General features: G+C 35.7%; 1 protein-coding gene across 2 annotated transcripts in view; it reads right to left on the bottom strand.

The window, feature by feature from the left end:
* The window catches only part of LOC126746624 (tetratricopeptide repeat protein 7B), a 159900-nt gene that overhangs the window by 52925 nt on the left and 83496 nt on the right, over positions 1 to 23479 (bottom strand). The window lies entirely within an intron of this gene.

Genomic DNA, 23479 nt, shown 5'->3' with positions numbered 1-23479 from the left:
TATGTTCGATGTTGCATCATTTTGTTTACAACTTTCTACCTAGTAGTGTTCGAGTCCTCGATATATTTTAAGACTCATGTGGGGGACAGAATAAGAATTACACAGTTATCTGTTACCTCCATCACTTAGTGCATGTGCAAAAAACGTTTGATGAAATCAAGATCAGTTTTCGCATTAGAGGACATTCATTTATGGAATGCGACAAGGATTTTGGACTAGTTCAGCAAAAGTCGCATGTGAAACTTCCAAATGAATGGGCTGAAGTTTTCAGAGCTGCACGAGTAAAACCAAATCCTTTTGATGTTAGGGAAATCACTTTCGATTTTTTTAAATGCTGGACTACACATTTTTCTACACTTTACAAAAATAAGTGTCCAATGAAGATCCATCCTATACGTGAACTAAAAGTCGTTAAATATCATCCCAGGCTTGATCGATCAACATGGCATGGTATATGGAAATCGGCTGTTTTGATTGAACCGAAGAAAAAATTTATCAATAATTTACCAAACAATTTGTTCGAATTACCAGGCCAATTATACAAAGGTACCTAACTATACACACAATATTATTTTCCAATGTTAAGGATGTTTTATCTATTTGCAGGACTACTGCCTATAACACTAGCTAAGTACCTGCAGTGCGTAATGAAATTCTGTCGCAATCCAGCCGCTAGAAAATATTTCTCTACATTGAAACATACCAGAAATGTCAAAGACGAGGCTTCCTTTCCAAAAGCTTCGTGTGTAAGAAGCGCAAAAAAAAGTGTTTGAATTTTTTCTGTATCTTTCTGTATCTTTCCCAATTAAATGAGAAATTCGAATTAACCTTTGCTGTTTTGCTTTAGAATTGCTTGTGTATAAAAAACTGATGATACCACAAAACTACAGTGAAAATATGTGACATTCCCCCTTCTTGTTCGTTACAATCTGAACTTTCGACTTATTTTTTGCTCTAAAAATTTTTTTAAATGGAATTTTATTATTATGTTCTCAATTCCAATCCCAAATAGACATAACAAACTAAATCCATTAATACATTAAATACAAAGTAATAAAATAATAAGTTATTGGGTTTTAAAATTAAAAATTGATTTCCTGAAAATCAACGATTTTTGACATTCCCCTTTTTAACCTGTACCCTTCAAGTGTTCAAAATGTTGTGTTATTTTGCCGTCAGTTACATTTGTGACAGTCTTGGAATAGTGAAAATTTATTTGTTGAATTGAAGATTTTACTTCCAAAATGGTTTACACACTAGCCGAAAGAGTGGTAATTATTCTAATTTATGGTGCCCAAAATCAACGTGCTCGGCAAACTGCCGTCACGTTTAACGTCAGACTTTCGGAGAAGATAATTTCGCATAGGTATGTTTTGGACCTTGTTACTAAGTTTACTGAAACTGGATCTGTTGCAAATAAAAAACGTGATCATCGGCGAATTTTGGATGAAGCCGCTCAAGTTGAAGTTTTGGGTCATTTTGGAATAAATCCTAATACTTCATTACGCAAAATTGTTGCTGCCACTGGTATTTCATTAGGTTCTGTTTACACAGTTACCAAACTTCATAAATTTCATCCATTCAAAATGAAAATATTGCAAGAGTTAACCGAAGGCGATTTCGATAGGCGAGTTGAGTTTTGTGAAAAAATGAGAAATCCTGAAAAGGTTGAAATATATTTCCAGCAAGACGGCGCTCCTCCTCACTAGGTTCTTCCCGTTCGGCAATGGCTAGACGACGAGTTTCCAGATAAATGGATAGGGCGAAGAGGGCCTATAGAATGGCCTGCTAGATCTCCTGATATAACGCCGTTAGACTTTTTTCTATGGGGGCATTTAAAATCTATTGTGTTTACTCCCCAACCTGAAAGTTTGGATGAACTTCGTCAACGCATCATCGACAGCTGCCACAACATGTTTTTGAAAATGTCCGTCAGGAATTTGAACATCGCCTATATCATTGTTTGGCCAAAAACGGGCAACATTTTGAACACTTATTAAAATAAAAACTGATATTTTCATGTTTTTATTTTCTATCTGAACAAATTAAGATAAACAAAGATTTTTCTAATTTTCTCGAAAACGAATCGACCGATTTAAAAAAATCAAACGTCAAAATAAAAGAGTTCGAAAGACCTTTTAAGCAAAGTGAAGTAATTTTAGGTTAGAAAGTTGTCCCCCTTGACAAACGTTTTGACGTATTTCGGCGTTTTTTTTGAAACAGTGGTTTTCGATAAATCCATGGTGGGAAGTTTTCAAATGAACACCCTGTATATGTATATGTTATTCGGGTATATCAAAAAAGGGTATTTATTTTATTAAATTTAAAACTACTTGAGATGCTAAAATGGCGTTATAGATAATTTTTGTTGTGTAATAAATTAGTTTCCAGCAAAAAAAGTAGTACATAATGTATATTTACCTTAACTGTATTGCCAATCTTTGTAAGTAAAGTCTGATGGATCCATTAATTGTTAAACTTTTAATTAGCAAAGTAAAAAAACAAGGTTAAAATTCACCACTGACTTCACTGAATAAATATTATAAACTGAGGAAATACAATAAACCTAATTAGGTCCTTAAATATTAATCGCACCTTCGATTTAACGTGGCTAGTGTATAGAATATTGAATAAAAAATACACGTGCAGCGACCTTATTTTTGCCCAATAATTTCTAAAACGAATTAACTTTATTTAACGAAACGACTCTTTATTTAAATTTAGTTGTCAGTTTTTTTAGAACATTTACCGCATCATTCGTAAAACCATTAAAGTACTAAAGAACATATTATACATTCGAACAACAATACCTGCAATAAGGAAACGTTATTATCCGTTTTAATTACATATGATTACAGTTTGAAACCAAATATTTAGCAGCAAATTGAATATTTATGTAATTCGATTACTGATATTGTCCATGTGACGTATGCTGTTAACAATAGTCCTGCGATTTTTTTTCTGATCGGTTTTATTAAGGTTGACATAGTAAAAAGCTGTTCCCAGCCTTGAACGCGGTTTATACAGGGTGATGGGTGATTATGTGACAATTGCAGTCGGTCCACAAGCAAGATTGTAATTGAGGGGGTCAGAAGCCAAGGGGTCCAAGTAAATTAAGAGTTTTGAGAATGTTTGATTTAAAGTTTTAGGTCATTAACACGTTAACTGCCACAATACAATTTTTTTTTACCCCACGAGCCAGAAGCTATTTTTTATTTGTTTCACTTCCAAAATAATAAAAATGATGACCCACAATAATTAATTACTTGTCAATACCTGTCAAAAATTGTGTTTTTGAACATGAATCAAGTGTGTCTCATAAGGCCTGGCTGACGAAAATTGCACAGTAGGCCACGTGAATCATACTTGATTCAAAACAAAACTAGCCTATTCTTGTTGTTTATCGTCATTTATGTGTGATCAGTCAAACAGTAAAGAACTAAAAACTTGTGTTTTGAAAAGGTGTGTGTTTTGATATTTGTTTATTAGCGGTCTTTATTATTGACTAAGGTATGATTTTGTCGCAAATCTTGTTTTCCAAGCTAATTTTAGTTTTTGAAAAGATGGATAGTTATAATAAAGAACAGCAGCGTCTTCAAAAGCTGATGAACGAGATATTTTCTGATGAAGAGCCCGATCCTTTCGGAGAATCCTCAGATGAATATGAACCTGATAGTTCGCCTTCATCATCTTCATGTAGTTCGGAAAATAGCAACGAGCCATTAGTAAAAAAGAAGAAAACAATAAACATGCGCACTTCAGTAGGATTTCCAGATGTTGGTGGAGAAGGTTCCAGTACGCAACTTCTTAACAGAGCTGATGATCCACCATTTTTCCAAAACGTAAATAAAAATGACGTAATTTCGGAGAGCATAGAGGCAGTTATTCAGCAGTTTCAGTTAGATAGTTCAGATGATGAGGAACTTGTTCCAAGATTAATGAGGCAAGAAGTGACTGGACAATACCTAAAGAACTTTCCAGTTGATATTCCTAAAAGTGGTATTGTAAATCACTTATTTCAACACATTGATAAGCCCCGTTTTTTTTTTCAAGCTGATGGTGGATAACAATTTTGTAAGTAACATTGTGACGGAAACTAATCGTTTCGCTGCGCAGAAAAAAGAATCAACACTTTTAAAATGATCCCGTATAAATAAATGGAAAGATACTAATCCTGAGGAGATTTTAACTTTTATCGGTCTTCAAATTTGGATGGGCTTACTTCGTGCACCTAAATTGGCAGACTATTAGTCCAAAAAGAAAATTTATGTAAACCAAATATAAAATGTGACGTCATGCAATAGGTTTGAGTTGTTGTTGGCAAATTGGCATTTTCAAGATAATGAAAATGCTGATAGTTCTAATAGATTATACAAACTTGGACCCCTTTTGGACCAGCTGAAAGGGAATTTTCAAAAGTTCTATATTCCCAAAGAGCAAATATGCGTTGACTAAACGCTTGTCCCTTTTCGTGGAAGGCTGGCTTTCATGCAGTACATCAAGAATAAACGGCATAGGTTCGGCGTGAAGTTATACAAATTATGAAGGAGGATATACTTATGATCTGAAAATATATTGTGGCAAGGAAAAAATAGATGCATCAAGCGTGCCAACTAACGTTGTTATGAACCTTTGCGAACCACTTTTGGACTGTGGGCGGTGCATTTACGTAGATAACTACTACACAAGTATGGAGCTGGCTCACAAGTTACTAGAAAGAAAAACTCATTTAGTAGGTACGCTTAGAAAAAATCGTAAAAATAATCCAAAAGATCTTATAAAAAAAAAGCTGAAGAAAGGCGAAGCATATAGTCAAGAGAGTAATACAGGAGTTGTAATTACAAAATGGCAAGACAAACGGGATGTCCTTACTTTATCTACCAAGCATACTGAAATGATCAAAGTACCAACATGGCGTAATGCAGATATAGAGAAGCCAGATGTCGTTGCTGACTATAATACAATTTTATTTATCGATTTATCGGACCAAATCAAAGCATATTCCTCAGCTTTGAGAAAGGGAATTAAATGGTACCGAAAAATTGCAGTGTTGCACGTACATATTGTTTAGGGTAGTACCTGGACAAAAAATGACAATAACAGCATTTAGAGAAGAAGTTGCTACATCCCTTTTACATCTTTCCCAAGAAAACCAAAATGAGCAAAGAGATTCACAAATAAACGCAAATCGAGTGAAACATATTTTGGAAGACGTTGCGCGTTGGTACTGCTAACCGGCGAAGATGGTTTTTGTTATTCGAAATTATCCCAAGAAAAGGGCAGGTCTGTGGCAGCTAATTTTTTTTTTAAATTACCATTGATTTATATGGCTACTGAGAATCACCGGCGAGCTACATGCTAAAATTATAATTACAATAGTTTTCCTGTGAGACACACTTGATTCCCGTGGCAGTTAACGTGTTAAAAAATATTTGGTGATATTTTATATTTCTGTTTTTATTAAATATTGTAATTTTAATGTTTCAAAATGCATTTCACAAATTCTAGATTTTTTGGTTTATGTAAGGCTTTTTTGCGAGTTAAACTCATAGGCCAGTCACTTAAATTCATTTGCCTTAAAAATAAAATACATATCAATTTACCAAAATAAATAAATGTTTATTCTAATATAAATGTAAATTAACATGAACTCAATATAAAGAAAAACATATTAATCATCATCGGATTCAAAACTTCTGTATCTGTATCCTCTTCTTGGGTAATATTAATTTGTTGTTGTTGAAGCCTTGTAGCTGCAAGAGATTCTGATACTTGGCCAGTTTGATTTTTGGTGGGGTAACATGCAAATTTGGCAATGCTACAGTGGTTGGCTGATTCCTTGGGCGTCCAGTAGTATTTTTTTGTTTTAGGTCCATTATATTAAATGCGATTTCTTGGTTGTAGACTTCTTTATAAAACATCTTGTAAGGTTCGGCTTTTTCAAAATGCAACCATTGCATCTTACTAAGGCCTACAATGTTTGGTTTCATGTAGCTATCTATTGGAGATATTGACTTAAAGTGGGCTGCATTTTAACCACAATATATACAATAATTTGCGACTAACGCCTCCCACAAAATGGATCCAATCATCAGGAGTAAATATGTTTGTAAGCTTCCTTTTTGATTTTTCTATAAGGGCAACATCCTGGTCGCACTCCATGAACAAATGGCCCGAGACAAGAAATTAATGATCTACGCTTTTGATGTGGGTATGTTGCACAATATAGGTCCAGAATTTCACCATATTTTTATTTTTATTTTGTCCGCCGCAGTTGTCACTGAACGCGTCTATATGGATAATAGTTGGTGGCAGACATCCAATATATTTCATTAGACATGCTAAAACCTCCTAAGACCCTTTCGCTGCCATTCCCTCATGCCACATATACATGTTGCCAGTACCAGTAGCTAGATCATGTATTCCAAGGTTGTATGTCCAAAGTTATATAACATATGGCACGACGAGTTTGGGAGGATTCTTTAGCTAAGGTAGTGGTCTGATTCTTCAAGGATTTAACAGAAGACACTTTCCCTTAATGAATCTCGTGGTTACGGAGTAAGGCTCTCTTTTCTTCAGAAACTGGATCTAGGGCATCCATTTTGATTTTTAAAATATTGCAGGTTGAGCAAGTGTCGGTGTAAGGCCGGTGAAAACTAAGGTTGAACTGAGTGTTAAAAATATCCCGGTATTTGCTGCTTTTTACAGGATCTGTTCGTCGTTGTGAACAAAAGTCTTTATACAAACTGTACATTTTTGAAATATTTTATTCTGGAGATAGATATTTACGGTTTGGGTTATCCTTTCTTGTATAATGGCTAATAAACTTAGGAAAGGATTTTATATGCTCTTTCACTAAATTAATCGTGTCCTCGCTTAGTTTATTTCCAGGAGTATGACGACCTCTTTGATCTGTATGGGCGATTCTTGTTTCTTTATGTTTACTGACAGCGTTATAGAACCTCTTCTTAGAAATATCTATAACGCGATAATTTTTCAACATTATGATTGTGCTGACGTTTTTTTTGAGAAACTGCAAGTCAATTGGGTCGTTTAGGAATATCCTTATAAACACATGAAACAATGAATGAAGTGTGCAAGTCCCAACCATTTTGCTTCTTTCCGAGATCCCAGAAATCTGAAAATATAGACATGCGCACTTCTTCGGTAAAATTTTTATTACATTTGTATCTATCTACAAATGTGATTGTACGGTTTAACTAATTTTGCTTTATGAACTTCACCCCGCCGTCCAACGTATCTTTGGCCAGAGTTACGATTTAGTTTTGCTTCGGATCGTTTCTTGGATGTACTTGCTTGAGGTTCTCTTTCTGCTATGCTAAGCTCTGAATCTGAAGAAGACTGTGAACTATTTTGATTTGTAATTTTTTGATCTAAACGGATCTAAAATTTAAAAAAAAAAACGTCAAGAAAAACATATTTCAACAAATTATATAGCACTTTGAGAACTTACCATTTTGGTCTTCATCAGAAGTAACCATTTTGACTTAAAAAACTTCAAAACAACTTAAAAACTGTAAAAACTTGCAAAACTTAACATCTTCCACTTCGCGCGTAATCTACTAAATGACTGATGCTTGAGTGGCAAAGGCGTTCAAGCGCACTTAGTTCCCTATGCCAATTAACAATACGGGCGACTGAATCTGCTGATTTTCTCAACAGTTCATAGAGAGCACTAGTATTAAAACGCACTTAGTTCTCTTTGCCATGATATAAAATAATGTTTCACCATTCAGTTTTTACACTTAGATCGATGTCTGAAAAAAAGGTCACTTGGACCCCTTGGCTTCTGACCCCCTCAATTGGCCTCTAATTTCAACAATGATCTGACGATGTTGGTGGGATCTAAAATTACAGATTTTAGCATTGAACGGTATGAAGAATATAGTATATCCATTTACCACACAGTGACCCACTATCAATACAACTCTATTAGTGTTTTTTTCTGTATTTTTATAAAACGCTAAATTGAGGAATACCAGCTCTCACCACATCCTGCGCTTCTAGCAAGTGGTTCAAGAATGTCACATACCTTGGGCACTGAGTATATTGATGCGACAATAGCACTGGTTTTGGTCGCCTGACTTATAAATAGGTTTTAGGAAATTCTGTTGGAAATTCCAGTGGTCCGGGAAAACTCCAGTTTAAAAAGAGTGATTGAAAATGTAGCACAAAGGTTTTACATTATAACATTATTTTAGGAATAAAGATCGCATTCCACCGTCTGATCCAAGACCCTTGTTAATATTTAAGGATGAGAGTTTAGTAAATATATGCGATATTTTAATGTGAAGGTGAGGGATATGGCGAGGTGTCAGATGTGGACAATTCATGAGTGGGACACTTTAACACTATGGTGTGAGTATGCTGTGAAAAAATAATCAGCAAATATGCTACCAATCTCCTCTCCAGCATAACTTGTCTTATCTAAATATCTTTATGTATTTGGAAAAGGGCTATTTTTCCTTTTATGGTTAACCAATAATCAAAATTTCTTTATGTTAGAGCCAATAGCTATTTGAGTGCAATAAATATATTGCGTATTCCTGTATCAGATCCTTGCGTAGCTGTCTCTGTTGTGTCGAGGTTCACTTTTTCTTCTTTGAAGGACCACCCATGAGGGAACTAAACTCTCCTTACTTTTTTATGTATTTATTTAAATTAAAAGTACAAATTGAATGCTTTTATGCTTCCTACAGCCTAAAGTTATAAATCGAGTCGTGAACGTGAACGTAACGTGAGAGAAGCGAGAAGAGTCTATCTTTTTGACAGGACCGCTGCAACATCAAACCAACGCGCTTCAGTTATTCACGCTGTTGTCGCGTTTTTCACTAATTCTTATTTACTGAGACGGAACATGCCGCCCCCGTTGAAAAGTCCTACTTTTCAAAACAAGTATACTATAGTACTATACAATAGTACTAAAGATAGCTAGAATCTATGATAACATAACATGAAATAAACGAAACATGGATTCTTAATTTTACATAATTTAAGCACTTTAACGTTTATAAGTCTTCCACTGGTAGAACACAAATCTTCGATAAGGATCTTCTTGACGTTGTCTCATTAGCCAGGCGAACTGAAACAACCCTCACGACGTTGTCCGCTCCTGGGTGCAACTCCACAATCCGCGCCATAGGCCAGCGCAAAGGTGGCATATTGTCCTCCACCAAAACCACAAGCGTGCCCACCTTTACCGTGTTCTCGAAGTTTTTCTTCCACTTCGTGCGTGTCTGGAAATTGGCCAGGTATTCTTTCGACCATCGGGTCCAAAACTGTTGATACAGCTGCTGCAACCTCTGATACCTGGATAATCTGGATACGGGAATGTCTCGTACATCGGCTTCAGGAGAACTGGCTAAAGAATCGCCTATGAGGAAGTGGGACGGTGTCAAAGGAATGTAGTCATTTATATCATTAGAAATCGGTACGAGAGGACGCGAATTTAAACATGCCTCGATTTGCACTAGTAATGTGTACATTTCATCAAAACGCAGCGACGAATTGCCCAAAACTCTTTTTAAGTGAAACTTCGTTGATTTCACTGATGCCTCCCACAAGCCTCCTACATGGGCTGATCGCGCCGGTATGAAATGCCATTTTATTTCGTCCCGTGCCAAAAATGAGGTAATCGTCTCATTGTGCGCTTTGCTATTTAATAGTGTATAAAGTTCCATAAAATAATTGTTCGCTCCAATGAAATTGGAACCGTTGTCCGAATATATGTCGCTAGGTTTGCCGCGTCGAGAGCAAAATCGTTTTAACGCGTTAAGAAAGCTATCTGTCGTCATATCCGTTACTAACTCCACGTGGACTGCTCGCGTCGCGAAACAAATAAAAATACATATGTATGTTTTAATTAACTTACTTCTGCGTAATGTACCCTCTTTGACATATATCGGTCCCGCGTAATCTACCCCACAATTCGTGAACGGTCTACTTGGTGTGACTCGTGAACGCGGTAGAGACCCCATTAAAAACTTACTTGGTTTTGGAGCTACGCGGTAACATCGTACGCACTTGTGAATTATTCGTTTAACTGCATTCTTGCCGTTAATTGGCCAAAATTTTAGTCGAATAACTGATAACAGGTTTTGAACACCCGCGTGTAGGTTTTTTAAATGTTGCTCTAAAATAATAAGGTCAGTCAACTTATGTTTGTAAGGCAAGATTATTGGATGTTTCTGATAATAGTCTATATCAGAGTTTGTCAATCTACCTCCTACCCTGAGAATGCCATCGCTATCTAAAAAGGGGTGTAGACTGAGAATCTTACTATTACTGCAAACATTTTCCAATTTTTTAAGATTCGCGATTTCTTGCGTAAAACATTCACCTTGTGCCTTTCGAATTAAAAGTAAATTAGACTCATGTAGCTCTTCGACGGTTAATACATCGGAAGAAGCTTTTATTTTCTTTAACGTGCGATTTTTAAATCTACTAATATAAGCTACCACTCTACGTAATTTGTTCATAGTCGAGAACTTGTCAAAAATATTTATATAATTTTCTAACGCTTTACTCGCAACATTTAACGATATTGTTTTTGTTTTTAACTCAGGTAAATTATCCATCATATCTAAATTTTCATCGAGCACACAATTTTGAAAACCGTGTCTTAGAAATTCGGGTCCGTAAAACCACATTTGGTTTCCGATTAGTTCTTTTGGGTCTAACCCACGTGAGATAATATCTGCAGCGTTTTCTTCACTTTTGACGTGCCTCCAATTTCCTATACTAGAAATTTCTGTAATCCTTGCAACTCGGTTAGCTACAAAGGTCTTGAGGTTACATGGTTCAATTTTAAGCCACGATAACACTATAGTCGAGTCCGTGAAATAAATAGTGTTACCAATGTCAATATCGAAAATTTTCCTAATTTTGTATACTAACTCCGCGAGTAAGTGCGCTGCGATTAACTCTAATCGAGGTAAAGTCTGTTTTTTAATAGGTGCTACTTTAGATTTTGCCGTTAGAAGTTGTATTTGTTTTTCGCCGGTTTCGTTTACAGAGCACAAATACACACATGCGCCGTACGCCTTTTCAGAACTATCGCAAAACCCATATAGTTCGATTGTCGCTGGATTAGAAACCAATACTTGACGATTTATTTCGATTTTATTTAGAAGAGGAATTTGTGAAAGAAATCGTAACCAATATTCTTTTAAATTGTTGGGTAATTCATCATCCCAATCTAATTTAAGTTGCCATAATGTTTGAATAAGCAACTTTGCGTTTATTATGGCTGGGCCTATAAGTCCGAGGGGATCGAATATTTGCGATATAACAGAGAGTACTGAGCGTTTTGTAACTTTATTATTGCTAATTTTAACGTTTACAGAATATTTTAATATATCCCGACTTGCATCCCAAAATATCCCTAATGTTTTAAGTTCTTTCTTGTCGTGAAATATAACTAAGTTTTCTTTTGGTTTTTCGGTTGTCTGTAAAATATAGTTTAAAATTGACCTTTCGTTAGATGACCATTTTCTTAAGTTTAAGTTGGCCTGAGATAAAACATCCGTGATTTCGTGATAAATTTCTATTGCTTCACTAATCGAATTTACGCTTAAATATAGATCATCCATGTAAAGAGAGTCTTCAATAATTTTTGAAATCCTAGGATATTTTTCTTTATTTTTTATAGCAAGCTCTTTTACGCACCGGGTCGCTTGAAATGGTGCACTTGCCGTCCCATACGTCACCGTATTTAGTTTATAAACTTTAATCGGTTCATCGGGATTCGTTCGCCATAAAATCTGTTGAAACTCACGTTCGCTAGGATTGATTAAAAAGCATCGATACATCATTTTAATGTCCGCACAAATAACATATTTTCTAAGTCTTGATCGCAAAAGAATCGAGAATAGATCTGATTGTATCGTCGGTCGGGCTAAAATTATATCATTAAATGAAACACCGGTTTCACTTTTCGCGCTCGCGTCGAAAACTACTCTGCATTTTGTCGTTACCGAGTCTCTTAAAACTGCAGAATGTGGCATAAAAAATGATTGATTTGCGATCGATTGGTCCGAGTCTAAATAACATTTAAAGGTCATGTGCCCCAAAGTTTCATATTCGTTCATAAAAGCCGTGTATTGATCCTTTAAGTTTTTATTTTTATTTAATCGCGTTTCTAAGTGTCTGAATCGTTTGAGAGCCACTGATTTAGATTCGCCTAGTTCGCCTTCAACATTTTGATTGAACGGGTATTTTACGATAAACGTTCCGTCGCTACTGCGCGTCGTCGTTTCTTTAAAATAGTTTTCGCAATATTGTTCATTTTTTGACAATATTTTTTCATTCGAAATTTCTTCGAGTTGCCAAAATTTCTTTAAAGATTCGTCTAAGTCCCGATTCGTAATTTTCGCAAAATTACAAACTGTTTTTTCGTATTGTTCGTTAAAACTTAAATTCCCGCTAAAAATCTATCCTAAACAGGTTTTTTGTAGGATTGGCATGTTATTTCCTAGTTTTATTTTTCCGCTTTCGAGCAATTCAAAAAATATGCCAGCACCGAGTAACGCGTCTATTTCCTTTGGCACATTAAACTGTTCGTCTGCTAAGTTAATGTTTTTAGGGTAATTTAATAAGGACTTATCAAATTTAAAAAGTGGCAATTTTTCTGTTATAACGGGTAAAACTAAAAATGATAAACCTATCTGAAAAGTATTAAATCGCGATTTTATATTTGTGTAAGCACGATGCGAGATATTCGTCACGATTTGGTTAACTCCAGATAAAGGTAAATTTATTTCTTCACATGATAAATTTAATTTTTTACATAGGGATTGGCTAATTAAATTTGACTGGCTTCCCGAATCGAGTAAAACATTGCATTTATGCCAACACCCGATATTGTCGGCAATAAATATCGTTGCAGTCGATAATAGGACGTGATTTTTATTAAATGTCGAGAAAGAAATAGATTCATCAGACATTCTTGGTTCATTTATTTCATTATTATCGTTCTTATTTACATCCTTACAATTAAAACCATCCATACTGCAGAAACTATGAACGCCCGGCCTGATTTGATCCCTCATGACATCAGCTCGTCCATCCGAGTCGCGTGAATCATCGAAGTTTCTTATTTCTCCATCCCTTTGATTTACTTCGCCGTGTCTTGACGGCTGCTGCGCTTGCTGCTGCCACAGCATAAAGAAACCAGCAGTCGCACTCCGCTCGAAAATGTAAGCGAACTAATAGCATCCTTAGCCATACCGCAGCCATATTCTCCGGATGCCGAGCTCACTGTTTATCAAACTGTGTTCATAGGTGTATCGTCTAGTTCAGCGCCGTACTTAGTGACTATTTTGATAGCGTTTTTACAAAGCGTAGCGTTTGTTATAAAAACTTTTCTGATTTTAATTAAAATTACTCAAAGAATGGTCTCTTAAATTTATGGTACATACCTAATTAACTTCCTGCACGTATTCTTCTATATCGTCGTTGTTAGATGTAGAAATGCGATGTTTATTTTTGTTTAAATATTTTGTTAATGTATGAACTTTAATAATATTAAAAAATAAATATTTGTACTATGTAGGTATTTTTATTTTACAAGATAATAATATCTAAAAAAATGTTTAAGTCCGGCTCTAGCCAAGGCAAAAGCCGCGTGGACCGTAGCGAGTGTCAGCGGCATCCCTACTCTAAGCAAATATGCCGCGCCTGCATTAGTACACATGCACCGAACTCGCTTATTCAAGCCAATGTATTTTTATTGAAGTGCGACTGCTGGTTTCTTTATGCTGTGCTGCTGCTGCTGATTTTCCCGCTGCGACGTCATCGGCGTGGCTTCGGTTTCTCTCCGTCCGAAGTGGCGCTGGTGAAAGGAAGTGTTGCCGTTGTGAGGCGGAGGTTTTCTCGTTGCGGGTCGATACTGATCGTTATGCAGAGATGTGTTGTGTTTTAATTCACATTTCTTACACCCCCTGGATTTACAATCGAATTTTGAATGCCCCGGTCTCAAGCAATTCGTGCATAACCTGTGCTTTTTTACTTCGTTATATTTTTCGGATAACGATAGATTTATAAAGCGAGGACAGTAATAGATGAAATGAGTTGTTTCGTGGCAAATATAACATTTGTTTTCAAAGGCATTCGGGTTAGGGGTGGAATAAAAACACTTTGGGTTGTTTATATATATTTTCTTTTGAGGTTGGGGATGTGTATTTTCGCGATTTGCCGATTTTGTACTGTCAAAATTAATGTTAATTGCCTCAAGCGTGAAGCATTTTTTAGTTAAAAATTCGGTTAATTCTTGCAAAGTTGGTAAACTGTTGTTCGATTGTTTATTTTCCCATTCTCTTTTACTTCTGTCATCAAGCTTTTGTAAAACGATGGGAATTAGAAGCGTGTCCCAATATCGCACGGGTAATTCTAACTTTTCAAGGGCCGTTTTATGTTGGTGTAAAGTGTCGAGTAGCTTTCGTAGCTGGGCGGATGATTCTTTTACTACGTTTGGCAGATTAAACAAAATATATTTACATGGTGATTTATGATTGCCCTTTTATTTTCATAGCGGTTTCTCAATAAATCTAACGCGATCGTATAATTTACCGCGGTTACGTCTAAAGAATCAATTAGTTTTAGCGCGTCATCTTTACAACAAATCTTTAAGTATAAAAACTTATCGATTTCACTGAGATCGTGCCTATCATTTACCACCGAATTAAAAACATCTATAAACCCATACTCTCACGAGATGTGTTCCATGAAAATTTGGCAACCCCAGGTCTGGTAGTTTGGCTACAGCGGCCGTGCCCAATGCCAACGTTTGCTGAGGTTGAAGCATTGCCAAACCGGAAGAATTTATTTTCGCGCGTTGATTAAATTCGTATTCGGATAAAAGTTTCTTCGCGTACGAGATAACCCTATAAAAATTCAGATTCTGTGTCTAAACGGTAGTCTTTTTCTTCTGGCAATAAGAACTCTAACCGTGTCTGAATCCGATCAAATTCCGAGAAGTCCTCTTCAACACTCTTTAAACGCGTTTCGATTTGAAATATTTCGTCTTTATATTCGCGCAAAAAATTAGAAATCCGATCTAATCTTTCACATATTACTTCACGTGCGTGCTTATACTCCTGAATTTCATCATCGGCAATGGTTATATTTTTCTTACCCATTTTTGGCTCGATTCTTGTCAAAATGGCTCTTAAACTCGATAATACTTTCGTGTCAATATGCCAAATGCTTAGGCAAACGAGATATACCGTGTAAAATCAACGACCGTTTAAAAAATTCGTGTAAATTAACAATATACGATACATAAAAATATATACGTGAAAAATCGAGTGATTTGGCAACGTCGCTTGACGCTCCGATTACGTGTACACACAACGAGAACAAGGAATTTTTGCAAAATGGCCGAGTCAATAAAATTATGAAATATGCGAATACCAATTTCTAACTACATAATATGCTACGGAAACGAGAATAACTAACGAGAAAATACGTGAAAGAAGGATTAACGTGAAGGATAGGCTGGATAGGAAGCATAGAACGATCTAACCTTATTCGTGTGTCGAGATGCAGGGCTTCAGATTTTTCTATTCGCCGCCATTGTTTACCACCATAGGCCGTGTTGCTTGGATCTTGAATCCGCTCGATTGGACCAAAATGTTGTGTCGAGGTTCACTTTTTTCTTCTTTTAAGGACCACCCATGAGGGAATCTAAACTCTCCTTACTTTTTTATGTATTTATTTAAATTAAAAGTACAAATTGAATGCTTTTATGCTTCCTACAGCCTAAGTTATAAATCGAGTCGTGAACGTGAACGTAACGTGAGAGAAGCGAGAAGAGTCTATCTTTTTGACAGGACCGGCTGCAACATCAAACCAGCGCGCTTCAGTTATTCACGCTGTTGTCGCGTTTTTCACTAATTCTTATTTACTGAGACGGAACAGTCTCAACCTACAAAACTCCCGATAGTCGGTAACTGATCGTCTTTGTTTTTATTTTGTATGCATTCTTTTCTTTTCGAGGGAAAACGGTTTTTAAGTTCACTTAAGAACCATACTGGGAAATTCTAACCGAGTATTTTCAGAGGTACGAATATATCAATTACAACAAAGATAATTTCATAGAAAATTTTTAGCACTGTTTCAAGAGGCTTATTCAAAAGTAAAAAAGCCCAGTCAAACTGATCCAAAAACATTGCAATCTCGTGCAAATTGGCAGACTTAAAATCCCTGTAGAATCCATGAAACGCGAGACCCTCTTCGGCCCCTACGACGTAATACATAGTGGTGGGTGAACAACTGGAGGAAGTAAAAAATAGTCTGCTTGTTTGACATCTGTTGAAAACTCTTGTGTTAATACCAGATCGAGAAGGCTTTTGTGTGAGGTTAGATATAAGTTATAAAATTACATGTCTTTGACATAACTTGTGCACTTTTCAGGTCGTGCTCTATTTGTTGTTACTGTGAAGCTAAAGCTGCCGTTTTCCCATATACAAGGAAGTTGAAATCACCCATAAAATGTAAAGTAGAATCTGGCACTTTAAGAACAAGTGAGTCCAATGTTTCAGAAAAAATAATGTAAGATTGTGCCAACGAATTTGAAACAAATATAACTGAGACAAAAACGTGTTCAATATTATCAGAAACTTGAAGACGTTTACTAGGTATAGACTTGTGTATAGCAATTAAGACAACTCCCCCTCTCTTGACGACACTGGCATTGTTTGAACGGTCCTGGCTGTAGATATAAGTCAGTGAGGCCAAGTTATGCATTATATATGCCGCTATGCAACCAAAATTCTGTAAATACAATTATGTGATTATGAAAGGCTGCTGAGTTATTTTCCACATCCAACTAAGTTCTTAATTCTTAAATGTTCTGGTAATATACGAAAAAACTTTTAGTAGAATTTGGTCGTCTTAGTTTTTGTGGATAATTTTTATCCATTCGATAATATTTGCCTAAATTCAGCTCCTACTGTGGCCTCCGCCTCTGCCTGCATCTTGGTCAGATCTAGACCTTAGGCAAAAATCTCTACCTTTTAGATTGGTTCTGGAATTAATAACAAGTTGTGCTTCCTCTTGATTTTGAAAAATGACTTTTAACAGTCCTGAGGCTATTTTTGTTATATTTTCTCTTTCGGACTGTGTTTTTTACTTCTACATTGGAGATATTAAGAGAGTTGAAGAGAGTATTTACACTGTTTAAGTCCTTATTTTGCTCAGGCAAGTTGTAAATAATAACATTGCTGACACGGCTTTGGCGATCTTGAAATTCAACAAAAAAATCATTATTTAATCCAATAGAGCTAGAAGTGCTATTAAGACACGTGTAGGTGTAGGTGGTTTGTTTTTGGGAACTCCTTTAACTGCCTCACTTTCTCATTTATTTGATCAATAGCTTTTAAAATTGAGGGTATTTGTACCCTAAACCCTACCCTTTAACTTTATACCGTGCAAGTTACCCATCTTGAGGTAATAGACCACACATTTTTAGAGAGTGGCCACTTATATATGGAGGCCGATTCGATGCATGGCAGAGAAAGCTAAAAAATTTGTCCCAATCTACACAATTCAAGATTGGCTTTCTATATTTTGAATGACAAGGTAAATGAGTTAAAGTTTTCTGACTTTTATGATCTAAAACATTTGTCATCGATTCTAATAGAGAACAAAAATAAGGCTACAAAGGGTAAAAGTATAAACTGATTGCTTATAACAAATCTAAAGTACACTAAAGAAAATCTAGGAATTATATACTTTAAGTATCAACATTCGGATGATTATAAATCTATCAATTTAAATAACAAAGAAAAGCCTCAAACACTACCTAAGCCACTTAAAAAGTTGTATAACAAAAGTTTACCAGGTAGTGTAAAAAAATTACTTTTTAAAACTATGTAAGTCTTGAGCAATACCAGAAGAATTTCGTTTATGGTACAAATCAATACCAACTTCGTCAAAAACAGAAGATGTGACTCAGGAGCCATCCGTGGATGATAGTGGTACCGTAAAGTGGGGTGACTTCGGACGGCGCTGGTGACTTCGGACATTGGGGCCTTTCGGTTTTTATCGCGTCCAATCGGCTACCGGCGCGGCGTCGTAAAATTAAATTTGCTCCATGTAAATATTTTCTCCTTAGTTGAACTTATAGTGGCAATGAGAGTTGACGTAATGACAAAATTAAGGGATCCCACACAAAGCGCCATGGCGGACAGACAGTGTTATCGGAAGAAGAGGAAAACGCTTTTGTAGAAGCGATATTACTAGCGGCTAAATGGGGTTTTCCGCTAACCGAACTTGACATTTGTTAGATTGTCCAACAATACTTAACAAGGCAAGGTAAATCAGTTAGAAAGTTCAAAAATAATCTCCCTGGCATAACTTGGGTCAAAAATTTTCTCCCTCGGCATAGGACTCTAACGACAAGGTTAGCACAAAATATCCAGAGAAGTAGAGCAGAAGTAAATTGCGCTACTATCAATAAATACTTTGAGGACCTAAAAAAAAAAACAATTAAAGATGTCCCAGCTGAAAATATTGTCAACTATGACGAAACAAATTTTAGTGACGATCCAGGAAAACCCAAGATAGTGTGCAAGCGAGAATCTAAACATTGCGATCGAGTCATTGATTCATTAAAAACAAATATGAGTGTGATGATGTCGGCATCAGCTTCCGACGAACTTTTGCCTCCGTTTGTGGTTAATAAAGCCGCACACAAATATGAAGAGTGGGAGCAAGATGGACCGACTGGTTGTCGCTACAGTAAGTGGCTGGTTCGAAACCACCACATTTGTAGAGTGGTTTGGCCAAATTCTCCTGCCATATTTTAGGCATAAAGAAGGGAAGAAGGTTTTAAATGGTGATAACCTTTCAAGCCAGATTACCCTAGATGTGATACAGGATTGTCAAAAATATGGCATAGAATTTACACTGCTTCCCCCTAATTCGACACATCTATGTCAGCCATTAGATGTTGCATATTTTGCTCCTTTAAAGAAGCATTGGAAATCTCTACTTACAAACTGGAAAATGAAAAGAAAGGAACCATTTCAAAAATCAGATTTTCCTCGATTTTTACGAGAAACGTTAGATGCACTGTATGATTCATCAAAGAAAAATATTTTGTTTGGGTTTAGAGCAACTGGCATTTATCCACATGATCCAGAGGCCATTTTAAAAAGATTGCCTCAAAGAAAAGATGTTGCTTTAGCCACCAATTCCAATTCTCCCACGCCATCATCCATACGAACTAATGTGTCCGAGACATTATTAAACTTTTTACAAAAAACAAGAGCACCAAAGGTTCGCCCCAAGGCAAGAAGAAAAAGGATTAATATTAACCCGGGGCAACAAGTTGTACCAGCAGATTTTTCTAAGTCTGATCCGAAATTACTACAATTATTAGATCATGATAATCCAACTCCAAAAACAAAAGAAAAAGATGATGCCGACTTGTCTGATTCAGATCTTCCAATAATCGAAGATCAAGGTCCACTTTAGGAAGCCGAGAGACTGATAAAGAGACCGATAACATTTCTTCCACTGATTCAGAAGATGAACTTCCCTTGTTGTTCCTGAAGGAAAAAATGACAATTCATTAGACTGATAGCTTTGAAAATTTAGTTCCTAAAGTTGACATATTTGTAGTGATAAAAGTGCCTTTAGCCTTCTCTTCTAAATATAAATATTTTGTTGCAATGATTAAAGAGGACCTTACATAATCGGATAGCCCTTCATATTTAGTTAAATTTCTAAGAAAGAAGAAAGGCAATGATGGCCAGATATTTTTTTATTTCTCTGTGATAAATGATGAAGTTTCATAAGACTCCGATATCGTCAGCATTTTAAAGCCTATTCCTTTCAGAAGAAATCGATATTTTTTTCAAATCTACCTCAGGATATTAATTTAGAGTAGGTTACAAAAACAAAGGTAAGGACACAAAGTCACGGTCTCATCAAAGAGTATTGTGAAATTTGATGAGACCGTGACTTTGTGTCGTTACCTTTGTTTTTGTTTGGTCTCTTAGAGAAAAATGGATGATACGTTTCTATTAGAGTAGGTTGTTTATTTGTTTGTTATTTTTTTATTTTCTGTTAGAAGAAATGCTTTGTTTTTTATTTGTTTAGAATTTATTTTAAGTTAAGTTTCAACGTTGTAACATTTATATTAGAACAATATATTTATATATTTGAAGATAAGTGTTTTAATTACACCACTAAGGTTTAAAAACACTTAAACAAAAACAAAGAATAATGGGCTTAAATTCGTTTAAATAGGATTTTAAGTACTGTCCAAAGTCACCTCGAAAGTGGAGGTGATAGAAGAAAACAAAAAAAATCCCCAAAAGGTGGTAGAATAAAAATAATAGTGGACATTTACAGGTTAATCTATATATATAAAAGAGTTTGTCCTGACTCACTGACTCATCATCGCAGAGCCCAAACTACAATAGCTAGAAACGTGAAATTTTGCCAACGGGTTCCTTTTATAATGTAGGCACCAGATAAGATCGGATTTTTCGAAATTTCACCGATAAGGTGTAAAAAATGGGAAAATTGTTACCCGTGACCTCGAGAACTAAGGGGGCGTGGCTTCGAAGTTGGAACGGAGACTGCCCGCACCAACGAGTCGCAGGCATCAACTTAAGAAAAGAAAATTAACTGCAACAATGTTTTTTTTATAATGTAGGCCCCGGATACGAACGAACTTTTTGAAATTCCAGCGATAAGGGATGTTAGCGATATGATAAATATCGCATAGCGGCATAAAACTGATTAATAAATACGATTGAAAAAGTGCCTCTGTATTATTTATATTTTGGTAGACATCCATCCAAGGCGAGACCATGCGAGACTGATACCCGAGAGGTGACTCGACTCAGTCTTACCGCTCGCTCTGCATCTAACGAATCATTTTTAAGATTATTTGTGTCTTGGTTTTATAATAATTATATTATATTAATCGCGCCCATTGACCTCAAGAAAAACGGCGTGGCAATTGTGGGTTGCATGTACTATCAATGAGGCGAGGCTTCGGATTTTATTTTTGTGTATTGTGGCTTGCATTTACTATTATTGGAGGCATTCTTCAACTTTTCTTTTATTTTCACGCGAGCAACGCCGTGGGCATTCAGCTAGTAATACACGTATCTCTACGATTTTTCGCAAAATGTTATTAAATTTATTGACGCAGCTATTAAAGAAAAACCTAAAAAAACTGTCCGAAGTCACCTCACTTTACTGTACTGATCCTGACTCGTACGATGAATTCACAAAAGAGAAACATCAAGAAGAGCTGGATGATTCAGATGACGACAAGCCATTGTTTTCCTATGTCACAAGAAAGTGACAGGAAAAATATTCTAAGTCCATTTTTTATTAGCCTGTGTTAGAAAGAAAATAACAAATGTTGTTTTGACTTAAATATTTTAGATTTTTTTTGTTCTTTGTTACAATATACCCTGTAGTACATAAAAAAAAAATAACAATAACTCTAAAAACTATAACTGTATTTTACATGGATATTGAAAGTTTAAAATGCATTTTCTCGAAACCTCTCTATGAGGACTTTGTGGATTTTCGCCGTACGCCCACGATATTAAACTCAAAAGTCTACTATAGGTTACTATTTTAGAAATTCTTGAGAATGGACAAATACAGGGTGATTCATTAAGAATGGGCTCTCTGAACTGGAGATACTACATACCAAAATATAGCGATTGAACTTAACATGTCTTATACAAATGTTGCAGGTTTACGAGACACAGGGTATTTAAAATTCGAATTTTTATTTAAAATTTCTTAATAATTTTGTGATTTTAAGCAGTATCGTTTTGAAAATTGGCGACTTTATATGTTTTGACATGAAAATTGCGAATTTTCAGGTGAATTTAGCATTATTTATATAGGGCATTAGTTACACCCTGTTTTTTAGGTAAATTACAACATATCTTTTTTGCCCAATCAGTTATGGCTAAAACGACTAGAACATCTAAAAGGCAGTTTATTTTTAAATAAAAAAGATTCTCTTGTTTATTTCATGTAACTCTATCAGTTTTTAAGTTATTTGCATTTTAAACATTCAGCGTAAAGAATCCTAAGCCACCGTTATTACATTGACTTTCTTTCAAGTAGGCTTGTGTCAGCACTTATGCGCAGTTTTTCCTGTAAAGAAATGTTATGACAATTTTACTTCACTAAGTAAGAGTGTATTATTTATACTAAAAATTCTAAAATAAGAAAATGCCACGTCATAGTGAATATTCCAACAGTGAAATGCGTGATATGATTTGCGTTTTTGCTCAGTCAAATTACAGTGGACTTGGTGCAGCCAGAAGGTATTTAGAATTATACGCAAATCGAAGACAACCCAATCACAACTGTTCAGACGTATTTATATCCGCCTAGGCGAAACAGGGTGTTTTCGTCCTACAACCTTAAATGGTGCTCCAAAAAATATCAATGTCGATGATGAAGAAGAGATTTTAGCTCGTATTTCGGAAAATCCAGATCTCAGTACTCGTCGGTTAAGTACGGCAACAGGAATAAGCCAATCGTCTATCTGGAGAATTTTAAAGAAAGAGAATCTCCGTCCATATCACTATACTCCTGTCCAAAATTTGCTACCTCAAGATTTACCAGTTCGCCAATAGTTTGCTCAATTTATGTTAGATAAACAATCCAAAAACCAGGAATTTCTGAATGACCTTCTTTTCACCGATGAGGCGACGTTTACTAGACGAAGTGTTTTTAATTGGAAAAACAATCATTTGCGGGACTCCGAAAATCCACATGCTTGAAAGGAACGACATTTCCAGCATGAATTTCAGGGTAAATATTTGGTGTGGTGTGAAATCTGGTTTTTTTTGGTCCTTTTGAGCTTCATCCTAATGTGAACAGGCCCCTCTATTTAAACTTCCTTGAACAACAGTTAAACCCACTACTAGAAGATGTACCACTAGCCATAAGGCGGAACATGTGGTTTATGCAAGACCGCTCCGCCACATGTTTCTCTGCCAGTACGGTGATACCTGAATGAATATTTTCCTCACCCGTGGATAGGGCGTAGCAGTCAATTTGTTTGGCCACCTAGAAGTCCAGGCTTAAACCCTCTAGACTTCTCAATATGGTCACACATGAAGGACATGGTTTACAAAAATACTACAAAAATTCCAGCGAAAAATTACGATAGAAAATTCAAGAAGCTGCTAATATTATCAAAAATATTTGACAAATGTTATTTAATATTCAAAGATCTTTAAGGAGACGCCTTAAAAAGTGTATTGAAGTGGAAGGCGGGCATTTTCAGCATTTACTTTGAACTTTTCTTTTAATATTGTTACTGATTGTTATTTGTTGTCTTTACTATTGTTACCCAGCATAGCAGTAATTTAAAAGAATAAATTCCTATTAAGCCAATGTAATAACGGTGGCTTAGGATGTTTTACGCTGAATGTTTAAAATGCAAATAACTGAGAGA

The sequence above is a fragment of the Anthonomus grandis genome, chromosome 17 (genome assembly GCF_022605725.1).
Source record: "Anthonomus grandis grandis chromosome 17, icAntGran1.3, whole genome shotgun sequence".
Taxonomy (NCBI): domain Eukaryota; kingdom Metazoa; phylum Arthropoda; class Insecta; order Coleoptera; family Curculionidae; genus Anthonomus; species Anthonomus grandis.
Note: the sequence above shows the minus strand (reverse complement) of the source record. Positions and strands in the feature narration are given on the sequence as shown.